Genomic DNA, 14,874 nt, shown 5'->3' with positions numbered 1-14,874 from the left:
AACCATCATATGTAAGGAATGGTATTATAAAAAAAATGAATAAAATGGGTGAAATTATTAAAAGTTGATCAATCAATTTTGGGAAAATTAAGGCACTTTAAAGGTGTTAAATCTTAATCCTGATTTTATGAGGTATTAAATTTGTTCAAGCTTTGTCCAAAGAGTTCAAAAAGAAAGCAAGAATATATTTATTTTCCTCCACTTAACTATTAGAAACAACACCATGCTCAGTCTGCGATGATGGCAGTCCAGCCAGAAGAGCGTTGCAGTAATCGAGTCTAGAAATGACAAGGTCCTGGATGAGAAGTTGTTGTATGTTTTGTTAGAAAAGGCCTGATCTTCCTGATGTTGTTTAGTGCAAATCTGCATGTCTCAGCAATGTGGTCTTTAAAGGTCAGTTGGTCATCAAAGATTACTCCTAAACGGCTGAATTTCATGGGTTAATTGATGATGTACCAAGCTGAACGGTGAAATTTTGCTGTAGAGTCGTATTGGCAGGGAAGGCGAGAAGCTCAGTCTTTGCCAAATTGAGCTGCAGGTGGTGTTCTTTCATCAATGCCGATATGTCCGCCAGACAGCTTGATTTACAGGTCCTTCTCAAAAAATTAGCATATTGTGATAAAAGTTAATTATTTTCCATATTGTAATGATAAAAATTAAACTTTCATATATTTTAGATTCATTGCACACCAACTGAAATATTTCAGGTCTTTTATTGTTTTAATACTGATGATTTTGGCATACATCTCAAAAAATTAGCATATCATGAAAAGGTTCTCTAAAGAGCTATTAACCTAATCATCTGAATCAACTAATTAACTCTAAACACCTGCAAAAGATTCCTGAGGCTTTTAAAAACTCCCAGCCTGGTTCATTACTCAAAACCGCAATCATGGGTAAGACTGCCGACCTGACTGCTGTCCAGAAGGCCATCATTGACACCCTCAAGCGAGAGGGTAAGACACAGAAAGAAATTTCTGAATGAATAGGCTGTTCCCAGAGTGCTGTAGCAAGGCACCTCAGTGGGAAGTCTGTGGGAAGGAAAAGGTGTGGCAAAAAACGCTGCACAACGAGAAGAGGTGACCGGACCCTGAGGAAGATTGTGGAGAAGGACCGATTCCAGACCTTGGGGGACCTGCGGAAGCAGTGGATTGAGTCTGGAGTAGAAACATCCAGAGCCACAGTGCACAGGCGTGTGCAGGAAATGGGCTACAGGTGCCGCATTCCCCAGGTCAAGCCACTTTTGAACCAGAAACAGCGGCAGAAGCGCCTGACCTGGGCTACAGAGAAGCAGCACTGGACTCTAAGCAAATTTAGCATGTCATTCGGAAATCAAGGTGCCAGAGTCTGGAGGAAGACTGGGGAGAAGGAAATGCCAAAATGCCTGAAGTCCAGTGTCAAGTACCCACAGTCAGTGATGGTCTGGGGTGCCATGTCAGCTGCTGGTGTTGGTCCACTGTGTTTTATCAAGGGCAGGGTCAATGCAGCTAGCTATCAGGAGATTTTGGAGCACTTCATGCTTCCATCTGCTGAAAAGCTTTATGGAGATGAAGATTCCGTTTTTCAGCACGACCTGGCACCTGCTCACAGTGCCAAAACCACTGGTAAATGGTTTACTGACCATGGTATTACTGTTCTCAATTGGCCCGCCAACTCTCCTGACCTGAACCCAATAGAGAATCTTGGATATTGTGAAGAGAAAGTTGAGAGACGCAAGACCCAACACTCTGGATGAGCTTAAGGCTGCTATCGAAGCATCTATTTTTTTAGATTTTTTTTTTGGAATTTTGGGCTTTCATGAGCTGTATGCCAAAATCATCAATATTAAAACAATAAAAGACCTGAAATATTTCAGTTGGAGTGCAATGAATCTAAAATATATGAAAGTTTAATCTTTATCATTACATTATGGAAAATAATGAACTTTATCATGATATGCTAATTTTTGAGAAGGACCTGTATGCAGTTACTGAGGGATCATCTGGTTGGAATGAAAGGTAGAGCTGTGTGTCATCAGCATAGCAATGGTAGGAGAAGCCATCGTATGTATGTGGGTATGAGCTTCCGAGCTTATCTGAGTTCTGTTGTATGGTTCAGTTGTGCTTTATAGACATATTTGCAAACTACAACGGTTTATTAAGTTAAAGGTTTATTGCTGATTAGAACTTGAAGTGACGGTGAGGTCTTATTGACAAGGTCTTCAAAAGGTATTGAAATTAACTTCAGGATTCCAGCATATACCCTGAAGAAGCTGGAAAAACCAACCAATCATTGGACTTCTCTTTTTCTGAAATTACATCACACCAGTTTGTTCTTTAAATTCTCTTGAAGCATGTTAAAACCTTCCTTAAGAGTTTCACACTTAAAGAAAAAGCAGAGGACACACCTAGTTGACTTCAAAGAACCAACAATGTGAACACATAAGAATTTAAGTGTTTGTTCAGCTTCTATGCAGCTTTTGGTTGTAATTTTCTGTCGATGGGCAACAACATAAGCAATGTAAGTCTTCACTGCTTAGCAATGAATAAAACATCCTAAAGACCCATGTCTTTGTTCTCCACCACTTTAGCCCTGATAAATTTGAGGTTTTTAGTAGACCACAGCTGAAAGAGCTTACAGTTGCCGATGGATATAATTGAAATTCTTTAACCAAATGCCGCACCTGTCGTGGAGTCTGATGAGGGCAGCCCATAACACATCTCAATTGAGACAGACTACCTCAAAGCTTGTGTGCGCTGATGCACAAGATATCTGTGATTGCATAACATAACATAATCAAACATACAACAGAACAGCAGTTTGAGTAGCCACAGAGACATTGCACACAATGTTTTTATCCTCACTAATTTTGCACTCTGGCTCAAATTGAAAAAGCTTAAAGGGTTAGTTCACCCAAAAATGAAAATTCTGTCATTTATTACTTACCCTCATGCCGTTCCACACCCGTAAGACCTTCGTTAATCTTCATAACACTAAAATATTTTAGTTGAATTCCGATAGCTCCGTGAGGCCTTCATAGGGAGCAATGACATTTCCTCTCTCAAGATCCATAAAGGTACTAAAAACACATCTAAATCGGTTCATGTGAGTACAGTGGTTATAAAGCAGCGAGAATATTTTTGTAGCGCCAAAAAAATCAAAATAACTTATTTAGTGATGGCCGATTTCAAAACACTGCTTCAGGAAGCATTGGAGCATAAATGAATCAGTAAGTCGAATCATGATTCAGATCGCATGTCAAACTGCCAACGGCTGAAATCACGTGACTTTGGTGCTCCGAACAGCAGATTCGACACACTGATTCATCTGTGCTCCGATGCCTCCTGAAGCATTGTTTTAAAATTGGCCATCACTAAATAAGTCGTTTTGTTTTTTTGGCGCTCCAAAAATATTCTCGTTGCTTTATAATATTTATATTGAACCACTGTACTCACATGAACCAATTTAAATGTTTTTAGTACCTTTATGGATCTTGAGAGAGGAAGTGTCCATTGCTCCCAATGGAGGCCTCATGGAGCCATCGGATTTCAAAATAAATTTCAATAAAACCTTTTAATAATGGCATCAGATGTCTTCTGAACACCACAGTGTGCACCAGTCGGACTGCATCAAATACCCGTTTGACCTCCTCTGTTGAATTCAAAACTTTAGCCAGTACATCCTCTCCTCTTCACTGTATATTAGTATAAAACCTCATCTAAAAATACTGTGTTTTAATCATGAAGTAAACCAGAGAAATCCCTGAATGTGACTTATCTCATCTTTGATTGTGAAGTTCTGTGCCCTTTATGAGCCAGATTCTACTGGTGACTTTCCTGGTTTCAAAATAAGAGTGATCAGAGCATTTTTCAGCAACGGAGGGAGACATCCTCGCTGAAAAGCTTCTACATACATACCTATTAATTTATCCTTAAATTCTTTATAGATATCAATTGGGAGCCCATCTGGACCTGCCGCTTTACCACCCCTCATTTTAAGAATAGCATTAGAAACCTCCAACATCCGATCTAGCTCAAGTCTGTCCTCTACGGAAATAGAAGGAACATCCAATCTGTAATGAAGGCAGGACTCAGAGTAAGATCCAAATGCAGCTTTATTAAAAGGTGAGCGTGGTCATACAGGCAGGGGTCAGATAACAGCAAACAGGTACAGCAAGGAACAGGCAGAATCGTAGTCAGGAACAAGCAGAGGGTCAGGGCTGGCAGATATCAATCAAAGGTCAGTATACAAAGCAAAGGTCAAGACAGGCGGCACAGGATCGTAGACAGGAAGCAGACAAGATATAAACGCTTGTAAATGCATCACAGGGAAAACAAGACCTCGCGGTGAGGTGGTGTGTGTATGAGTCTTTTATAGTCAAAGTAATGTGTGGCAGCTGGGTGTGGTGATTAGTGTGGAGTGATTGTGAAGTGAGTGCAGGTGATAAGCAATGGAGGATCATGGGAAATGTAGTCCGGGATGTGACAGGATAATCAATACAAGGTCGCAAAAATCCGTCCTTCTTCCCCACAAAAAAGAACCCCGCCCCCGCTGGAGATGAGGAAGGGCGAATGAACTTAGCTGCTAGAGAATCAGAAATATATTTCTCCATGGCCTCCATCTCGGGAACAGACAGAGAGTATAACTTGCCCTTAGGCGGAGACTTACCGGGAACTAAATCTATCGCACAGTCATAGGGACGATGAGGAGGGAGAGAAGCAGCCCGGGACTTACTGAACACTTCCTTCAGATCTAGATACTCCTCGGGCATGTTAGACAAATCCACCGCCTCGTCCTGTAAGACAGAAACAGACACCGTGGGACAAGCAGACAAAAGACAAGACTTGTGACACTGGGTGCTCCATTCAGTGATAGTCTTCTGCTGCCAGTCGATGTGGGGATTGTGTTTAGTGAGCCAGGGGTGTCCAAGTACAACAGGTGCGTGCGGTGAGTCCATGAGGAGAAACTGTGATTCCCGCTCGATAGTACCCTTGAGTTTACTATTGGGCTTGGTCTTTTACCGGGCATGTCCTGATTAGATGTCCTGACGCCCCGCAGTACAGGCAAAGACCCTGGGACCTCCGCCTCTCTCTCTCCTCCCGGGAAAGCAGAGCTCTCCCCACCTGCATGGGCTCAGGATAGAGTACAGGACCGACCGTATCCACCACGCTGCTAAGACGGCTGCTGGCTCCGTTGCGCTTAACTCCAGGCTCCTCCAACAGCTCTAACCTCTGTAGGCGAGAATCCACACGAAGAGCAAGTTCAACCAGTCAATTGAAGGTTTATGGCAGGTCCAGCGCGTAAATCTCCCGGTGGATACGATCGGCCAGCCCATGCAGGAACACATCCCACTGCGCCTCCTCGTTCCACCGGCACTCCGCCGCGAGGGTGCGAAACTGGATGACATAATCGGCGACCGTGCGGTTACCTTGCTTGAGGGCTGTAAGTTGACGGGCGGCCGCAACCGCACGGTCGAACACCCTCCTCATCTCAGCGGAGAGTGCCTGGAACGAGGAGCAGCACGGGTCTTGATTCTCCCACACCGCCGTTCCCCACAGCGCCGCCTTCCCCGTCAGGAGGGTTAGCACGAACGCCACCTTCGATTCTTCTCTCTCGAAGGTGCGTGGCTGAAGTGCAAAGTGAAGAGAACACTTGTTAAGGAATGCTTGACAAAAATCAGGCTCACCAGCATAACTCTGTGGTACGGGAAGGCGGGGCTCCGGCAGATCCCTCCGTTCAGGTGACGTGGGGGGAACAGGTGGTGGGGCTGGCGCAGTGGGAGTGCGGAGTTGTTGAAGCTGCTGAGAGAGCTCGGACACCTGTGTTACCAGCGTCTGAACCACGCGTCCGGTGGATGTGATGCTCTCCTGCTGCTGATCCATGCAGGAAATGCTGTGGTTGATGAACTCCGTGAAAGCCGCTGAACTCGCTGCATCCATGATTGGTCAGATCGTTCTGTCACGGAAATGAAGACTGGATACAATAGCAAGTTAATATCTCTTTATTAGAGCTTCACGCCAGAAAATGTAGACGGATGAACACACAGTAGAAATAGCAACACAGTTAGCAGGAGAGTGGTAACACAGGGACTTCGATGAGCGGTGAATGTCTGTGATGAATGGTGATCCGTGAGGTGAGTCCGTGAGTCCGTGCAATGATCCTTGAATGAAATCCAGAGCGAGTAATCCAAATTAAACAGACGGGAACCAGGAACAGCAACGAGAAATCCAAGCCAGGAACAAACAACACGAGAGAGACACGGGACAAACACCAGGACTCCACACAACAATCTGACAAACATGAGACGAAAGACAAGGCATTAAATAGGCAAGATGTAACGAGCCACAGCTGAACAATCAGGTGACACACCCAAAACCCTCACACAGACAACAGTATGAGACAGCAGATACATGAACCGTGACAGTTATAATACAGATGAAGTGTAACATTTATGATGAAGTATGAGGGATGTGTATCAAAATGTTTTTCAGTTGAGTCTAGAGGAACATTCAAAGCTTGCCCTTAGTACTTGGTCACTATTCCCACAATCTAGGTCTCATGAATATTCATGTAAACGTCACCCATTTGAATAAAATATTTCAGGAACCGAATATATTGTAACACCAGTATTTTTATATTGCAGTACAGTACAGTTTTTATGGTTTCATTTTTAAGTGCTTCATGTTTTTGTAAAATATTTAAAACTTTAAATTATCAGTCCTGTTAAATGTTGCAGTCTGGCATTTACTGAAAATTTTAAGTTTTGTTGATGTCTTGCTGTGTTTGTGGCTTTGTTGACAGCTGCTTTTGATAAGCTAATATTAAGTGTACAGTAACTTATAGAGGTTTATTTAGACATGAGTGGCCATTAACAGATATTTAACTGCATTTACTGTGGAATTTGTGGAGATTTTACATCTTGTGCGCAAGAAAATATGGGAATCTGCTGGTGAGTGAGTGAACATTTCTGCCTGTGTCTCTGTTTTATCACATCAGTGAACGGACTGAGAAGCGGCTGTTCTCAAAGTGGTCTGTTTCTGGCCGTGTCAAGAAACCAGACCTGCCAGAGCACATATACGGAAACTACGAGAATCGTGCCGTTTATGGGTTTGTGATCTGGCGTGCACAGTCCGAAAACATGCCTTTTCATACAGTGGTGTCTCTGGGTTTTAGAAAGCATCCACATACCAACAAGAATCAGATTACTCCCAGAGAGTGCTTGAAGGAAAGAGATTTTGTTTGATGGATAAGCTTGAAATCCCATAATATGTTTTCTTGAAAAAAATATCTGGTGTTATTTAATTTATTTATTATTTATTAATAGTTATTTAAAACATGCTATTTCAAAGGTGAGATGGCCTATATGATCAGTGCTTTAAGTGGCCCAAAAGAGGTGCCGGTACTCTATTATAGCCTGCGCGTTTCACACACCCTCTCCGGCCACGTTGAGTTGTTGACACTGACAGCGGCAAAAGCGACGCATGCACTTTTCACTTGTAAAACTCCGGTTTTACGGTGTATGGGTAATGTAGTCTCTGCTCTCGGTGGGACGAATTAGGAAGCGTGCATTGTGAAGGGCACTCTGAAAAGCGGCAGCGCAGGCAAAGGATTAAAACAGATGCTAAAAGCACGTTCTGGGCGCACGGAGAGGTGGCCGTACGCTCAAGAGCTATATTTGGAAGTGGCGGCACTGAGTACCGGAGCGTACTGGCCCACTTAAAGCACTGTATATGATACCAATTTAACTTGTTACTAGAACTTATAAAAATACAAGTGTGATGCACAATACATGTGTGGTGATGCGATCCACCACTTTTTGTTAATTAGGGCAAAATGGTACATTCCACCTGTATAAAAATGCAGGAGTCTGACACCTAAGCCACGTCATTTGGGGTCTCGTTCTCTGACGTCATTTCTGGCGCGCCGTGTGTATGTCCTGAAGGTAAGAGTTGCTGGTAGCAGTTGCAGTCCTAAATATGTTTGGAAGGGGTAATTTGACACCCATGTATTTCAGTGTGGCTGAGGAGTGTGATAGACACCTTGAGCGACTTTATTTCTGCGAACCGTGTGGCTTGCACGCCATTGAGTGTGCGGGGTGGTGCAAGTCATTATCTGCAGGTATGTTATATTTCATGTTTGGGTTAATGTGACAGTAATTTCTATTTTTAATGCAACGTTTTATATTATACTAGTGACACGGGGGCCAGGAGGTGTTGCAGCAGGCTTTGTGGGCGCCGGTACGCGACTGCGGTCAAGCCAGCCGCCACCCAGAAATGAGTGGTCAATCTAGCCGCCCCTATATTTCATGGTCCGCGTATACACTTGGTATTACGGTAAGACTGTCTGTGAACCGATCTGAACGTGATTTCACATTCATTCATTTATTCAGTCAGTCAGTCAATCTGTATGAATGAATAAAAATAACTAAAAAAATATTTCACAGCTAAATTTCACCTGAAAATGATAGTAAACAAAAAAAAAAGCCTGACATTGTATGCTGCTGAATTCCAAAATTAAAGCCCTCCAACACTCATACGCTGTTTTGTCCATACATTGTGAAACTGAATGCATTTCACAGACCTATTTTACCTCGTGTTTACCCCCAAAACTCATGTTTCTGCTGTTTTGCTCATATTTTCAGAAATTCATAAATATAATCCTAGTTTCCACAGACCAATTTCAACTCAGCTGGAGAAGGACACATTCTCACAGTGTCAACTGCACCGTTTCAAGACATTCTGATGTTGCATTCCAAAATAAAAGCCCCCCAAACTTCATATCTATGTGCTATTTTGTCTATACATTCAGAAAATCATAAAAAGAAAAGTCCTAGTTTCCATAAAACAAATTCACCTAAGATGGAGAATACACCTTCTCATAGTGTCACCTATATCGTTTCAGGACATTCTGATGTTGTATTCCAAAATTAGAGCCCCCCAAACTTCATACACAGTTTGGAATACAACATCAGAATGTACTGTAACGGTGTATTTGACACTGTGATAAGGTGTACACCCCATCTGACATTAAATTGTTCTTTGGAAACTAGGACTTTTCTTTTAAATGATTTTCTGAATGTATAGACAAAGTGTATATATGAGATTTTGGGGGGCTCCTATTTTGGAATACAACATCAGAATGTCCTGAAACAGTGTAGCTGAAACTGTGAGAAGGTTTACTCTCCAGCTGAGGTCCAATTGATTTGTGGAAACTAGAACTTTTATTTTTTATGAATTTCTGAAAATATGAGCAAAACAGCAGAAACATGAGTTTTGGGGGGCTCTTATTTTGGAATGCAACATCAGAATGTCTTGAAACGGTGCAGTTGACACTGTGAGAAGGTGTCCTCTCCAGCTGAGGTGAAACTGGTCTGTGGAAACTAGGATTTTATTTTTTATGAATTTCTGAAAATGAGCAAAACAGCAGAAACATGAGTTTTGGGGGGCTCTTATTTTGGAATGCAACATCAGAATGTCTTGAAACGGTGCAGTTGACACTGTGAAAATGTGTCCTCTCCACCTGAGCTGAAATTAGTCTGTGGAAACTAGGATTTTATTTTTTATGAATTTCTGAAAATATGAACAAAACAGCACAAACATGAGTTTTGGGGGGGGGGGCTCTTATTTTGGAATCCAACATCAGAATATCCTGCTGAAACGGTGCCGTTAACACTGTGATAAGGGCCGTTTCTCAATATGCGTACTTGTCTGTACTTGTGTTCTTGTGAAATGTCATCAGTCGCTGTCCAAGTACTGTTCCAATTCAAAGTTCGCATCTAGCCAAGTTCAGTTCAAATCCCCGGATGTGTTCTTGATCCGCCCCTTTTATCGAGGATGCATCGAGAGGTGACTTGTGCAGACATACGGTGCATTCCAAACGGGATATATCGCCCTCCGAAGGGCACTTCGGAGTGAAAATAATCATGGCCGCCATATTGAAGGGTCGTTCCAAACCAAAGTGCTCAAATCTGGCCACTTCAAAGGGCCCTTTGGAAAGAAGGATTTCGAAGGGAACAACTGATGGACACTTCGGGCCCCCATGATCCTTTGCACAGGGAAGTTGTTTGACGCCACAGAATGGCTACAGGAGGTTAGGAGTTCGATTTTAACTATAAAGGTATGTATAATATTTTTCTGTACTACTGTAATATTTATACAAGTTAGATTTGGTACATTATTATGGTCAAAATGACATTGATAAATGAGCCGTAAAGTTTTTTTTTTTTTTTTGAAGTACAGTCCATTCAAATGTTTCAAATACATAGATACAATATAGCCTACATGCGGTAAACCTAAAATAAATAAATAAATAAATAAATAATAACGTTAAACAAAAGGCGCAGCTTGCACAATTTATCCTCCTTGATTGTCTCGTTAAGATGACGCTGAAGTGCGTTCCAGAAGAACAGTTTTTTTTTTTTTACCCCTACACCCTTCATCCCTTCGAAGCTCTCACTCCGGAGGGTAAACCCTCTAAAGGGATTAGGGCATAGGGATGAGCCCTTCCGAATGGAACGCAGGGTTGAAACAGCCAGGTATCCCAGAATGCATCTCGCACTAACCAGCAAGCATCAATAGTAAAGGAGAAACCCTGCATAATTTAAACATATTACTGTTATTATGTCATGATATGTGGTTTTAAGAGTTTTTCAGGCGAGAATGTGCTGGTTTAAAGCTCAAATTTGTGGTTTATTGATAAAGATAGCGCCTTTCTGACAATTTGATCTGACGTTGTCGGAGTTGTGAGATCCAGGCGATCACTGGACGCTCAGCGATCATGTACCCAGCCGAGAGCAGCCTTACCTCGGCTAGTCCTTCTGACTTTTGCCGCTGGCTCCGTTTTGGCTGAGGGCAACGTGACGTTTCATAACTTTATATATGGCTATTTAACTTTTGTATCCTACTAAAGCGCTGATTTTGTACGCTTGACTGCAATTGTTTGCTTTATTTCTTATTGTATATTCTTACCTTTTATAATGGCTATTATTGATCATTAAAACTGATATAAAACAAATGGAGACATGGTTTTGTTTTATGTTATAGCCTATTTCATTTTATTACAGTGAAGTTAATCAGAGTATGCACAAATAGTATTACATTTAATATTTTTGAAATATATACTAAAAGAGGCAGGGTTGTTTAATATTTCGTTTTGTTATAAATCTGCACATTGCAGATAATCAATCACTCGTTGCCTGAGACTATTAATATGTTTTTGTTTGTTTTTTAAATAAAACGAAAAGAGGCAGAGTGGTGTTTTATAACAAATTTCGTTTTATTGTTGGCTAAAATACACATACAGAGATAACCGGAGAAGCCAGAGCGAGCTGAGTGACGTTATCAAGTACGCTGCTGTTCCATTTGCAGAATCACCGGATTTGTGTTCTCCCGTCCACGGGAGTTCGTTCTCCTGAGTCGAAATTGTCCGAACCACCAAGGACGCGAGTCCGAAGTTTGCGAACTTGGTTTTGAGAAACGGCCAAGGTGTCCTCTCCACACAAGGTAAAATAGGTTTGTGAAATGTATTCAGTTTCACAATGTATGGACAAAACAGCGTATGAGTGTTAGAGGGCTTTAATTTTGGAATTCAGCAGCATACAATGTCAGGCTTTGAGGATTACTATCATTTTCAGGTGAAATTGAGCTGTGAAATATTTTTTTTAGTTATTTTTATTCATTCATACAGATTGACTGACTGACTGACTGAATAAATCAATGAATGTGAAATCACGGTAAGACTGTCTGTGAACCGATCTGAACGTAATACCAAGTGTATGCGCGGACCGCGAAATATAGGAGCGGCTAGATTGACCGCTCATTTCTGGGTGGCGGCTGGCTTGACCGCAGTGTTACGCGTCGTGATCCTTCTTATTGAGCAACGCGATTTATATCATCTCTTTGCTGCAAATGCCTGAACTGGAACGTTTCTTTGGACGGATGGATGGTTTCTTTCTCTCTAAGGCCGGGTTCACACCGCGAGCGGCAGCAGAGCAGAAGCAGCGCGTATTTTTTCGGCGTCCATGTTAACAGATGAGAGCGTTCACACCGCACGCAGAGGCTGCGCGGCAGCGCGGAGCAGGAGCAGAGCAGAAGCAGCAGTGCCGCGATCGTTTCGGCGCTGGGTCTATTTTTGCTGCTCTGCTAACGCTCAATTAAAGTGAAAGTACACCTTTGATGGACAAAAAAGTGATTTCACACAAAAAGTGCTCAAAATGCACAGAATAAGTATATCTAGTGTGTTTTAACAAGAATTGAAGTATGTCAGGAGAGAAAATTAATATTAAAAAATATTTATAGAAGATTTACTCATTTAAACGTGTTTTTAATTATTCAGTTTGGGTTAAAGTATAGCCTATGGTTTATTATAGAAAACTAAACTAGCCAGAAAATATGATATATAAACATTATTTTAGTTATTACACAGACAGCCATATTCTTGCATACCCAAATCAAACCCGAGTTTGCTGTCTTTTTTGCCGAGATTGCAGTCTTGTAAACATGTTCATGCGTCAGATGATGTAAAACACAAAGCTTACCTCATTCGTGTGCAGCAATGGATGACAGGAGGCTTTTATTTATTTATTTTTATTTAGGCTTTACTTATATTTGAGTGTTGTACACCTTGCATGTTAACAAACTTTCAAGACTATCAAGTTTAACAATGACCAATTATAAAAACAAATTTATAGCTGTCTTTGTAAAGAAATGCTCACTTTATATGCAGTTTCGAGCCGCTGCTGTGACGCTGTACAAACGCTTCCAGTGTGAATACTCGCGCGTCTCTGCAGCTGCAGTTCCCGCTCACGCGCTGCTAACGCGCTGCTTCCGCTCTGCTGCCGCTTGCGGTGTGAACCCGGCGTAAGTGTTGATTTCTTCGACCGTTCCTCAGATCTGCTGTATACTAGACGATGCCATCGCTGCGGCTTTGCAGGTAACACTAATTCACGTTATCACCTTGACGACCGGACCAATATTGCCGGCCATCGGTGACGCATCCAGATTCGAAAGACTTGAACTTCAGTGATCTGTGGATTTAAAAGGGGGTAATTGCGGGCGAAACGCTTCGTGTTTGTCACTACATTGTCTTTTTGTATATGCTGTTATTTTGCTTTGTTTGTTTTTATTTTGTTTGGAAACAAGTGTTTCGTGCTTTACATGTTTGTGTATTTGATGCATATTTAACTTTATGGGATGATTTCATGCTCCTAACGACCAATGAACCTTAGCTAGGACGATCACGATATTGATTTGTGACGTTTATCCCTCTGAAAGCATGTGATAAAGTGCTTGAGTTGTGGCCAAATCATAATGTGAAAAGTGTTTATGGATGTGTGTGTGCTTGTGTGTCTCATCCAGTTTTCTTTTTCCCTTCAGAATTGGGGTACCAGTATTAGCCGGTGCCCTTTGTGTGTGGTGGTGGTGGTTCGGCTGTTGGCCTGCAGTGTTCACAACGGGTGTTGTTGGTGCTGTGTTGTGAGAGCACGAGGGGTTGCTGTGTTTATCCGATAGGCGAGACGAATTCCCCAGTTCTGAAGTGGTAAACTCAGGTTTGTATGGATGTGCAAGTTTTATGAGTGATTGTGCTCCCTTTTTAAACTTTTATACATTAAAGAGACTGGTCTTGTACTTTCTTGATGTTTATTAAATAACATTGTGTAAAATGTACATTGTTGTCTGATATCTTTTCCAGCCACTGCTTATCTGTGTGTGGTACTTTGTGTACCTGTGGGTCCCCGGCCCATTTCCGGGGTGGCGTAGTCGAGCTGTTGCCATATTTGGCTTAATTGTGTAAAGCCTTTAATAGCAGAATGCCACACATGCCACAGAATCTTTCACATCCAGATTCCTGCAGGAGATCCCCACACCCGAAGTCGATCAGATTGACCTCAAGTGTTTCTGTGTTGATCAGCAGGTTCTCCAGCTTTATACCTCTGTGGAAAACACCTTGGCTGTGAGCAGCCATTGTTGCCTGCATCATGATAAACTGTCGTGTCCTCATTGAGGATAGCTTCGGTACTCCAAAAAATCCCACAGATCTTGGCAGGGTGAGGGACACTGCAAGACCATGATGATATATATTGGTCAGGTTGGTCCTGCCAGTCCAGCAGCTTAATGATCTTTGGAACTTTAAACCCCTTTAACAGAAGGGGTGTGGGATCACCAAGCTAGAAGAAAGATAGAAGAAAGACTGAAGAAAGAACGTACTGTTAGTGTGTTTTAGGGGTTGCACGACTACTGATTTCTGCTAGTCGATCTCTTATCAAAACAATACTCGAGTTAATCGACTACTCGTGGTTCATAATACTGCACATGAAAAGACACGAAATAGTTCTTAATGTTTATTAATTCATAACAGAATTCAACAATTACATAAGTAAACTCTCAAAACATTATAATTATGACATTACATATTTTACTTTTCATGTAACAGAGTAAAGCCAAATAAACAGCAGCACGCAACATGTAAATCCTAACATTCACGTTGTATATGCAAACTTTAAGTGCATGGCTGCATGCATACAGTCATTTAATAATATTTACCAAGTTTTCAACAGTAATAACAAGAACGAATAGAATCTTACTTTAGCCGGCCTGAAAATTTATAGACTAACACAAGTCATCGCCGCTATCGTCCTCTCCCCACACCAGTCTTTGGTCGAGCTCATGCATCACCGGTTTGCATTTAGAAATACAAGTGCACCGAGCAATCAGTAATGAGGGAGACCTTTTTGCCTTTCATTTCAGACGCAATGTCCGCTTTCATAGAGTCGTAGAGAATTCACCAATGCTTGTTTGCTTCATGATGTGCATCTCACTAACATTTGCTTTTGCTGTTGGAGGTTTCAATTGTAGGTAGTTGTGCATAGCTGTTGTACTGCTGTTGTATTTTAAAGAA

Source organism: Chanodichthys erythropterus, chromosome 8 (assembly GCF_024489055.1).
Source record: "Chanodichthys erythropterus isolate Z2021 chromosome 8, ASM2448905v1, whole genome shotgun sequence".
NCBI classification, from domain to species: Eukaryota; Metazoa; Chordata; class Actinopteri; order Cypriniformes; family Xenocyprididae; genus Chanodichthys; species Chanodichthys erythropterus.
The sequence above is the reverse complement of the archived record's forward strand: the minus strand, read 5'-3'. Positions refer to the sequence as shown.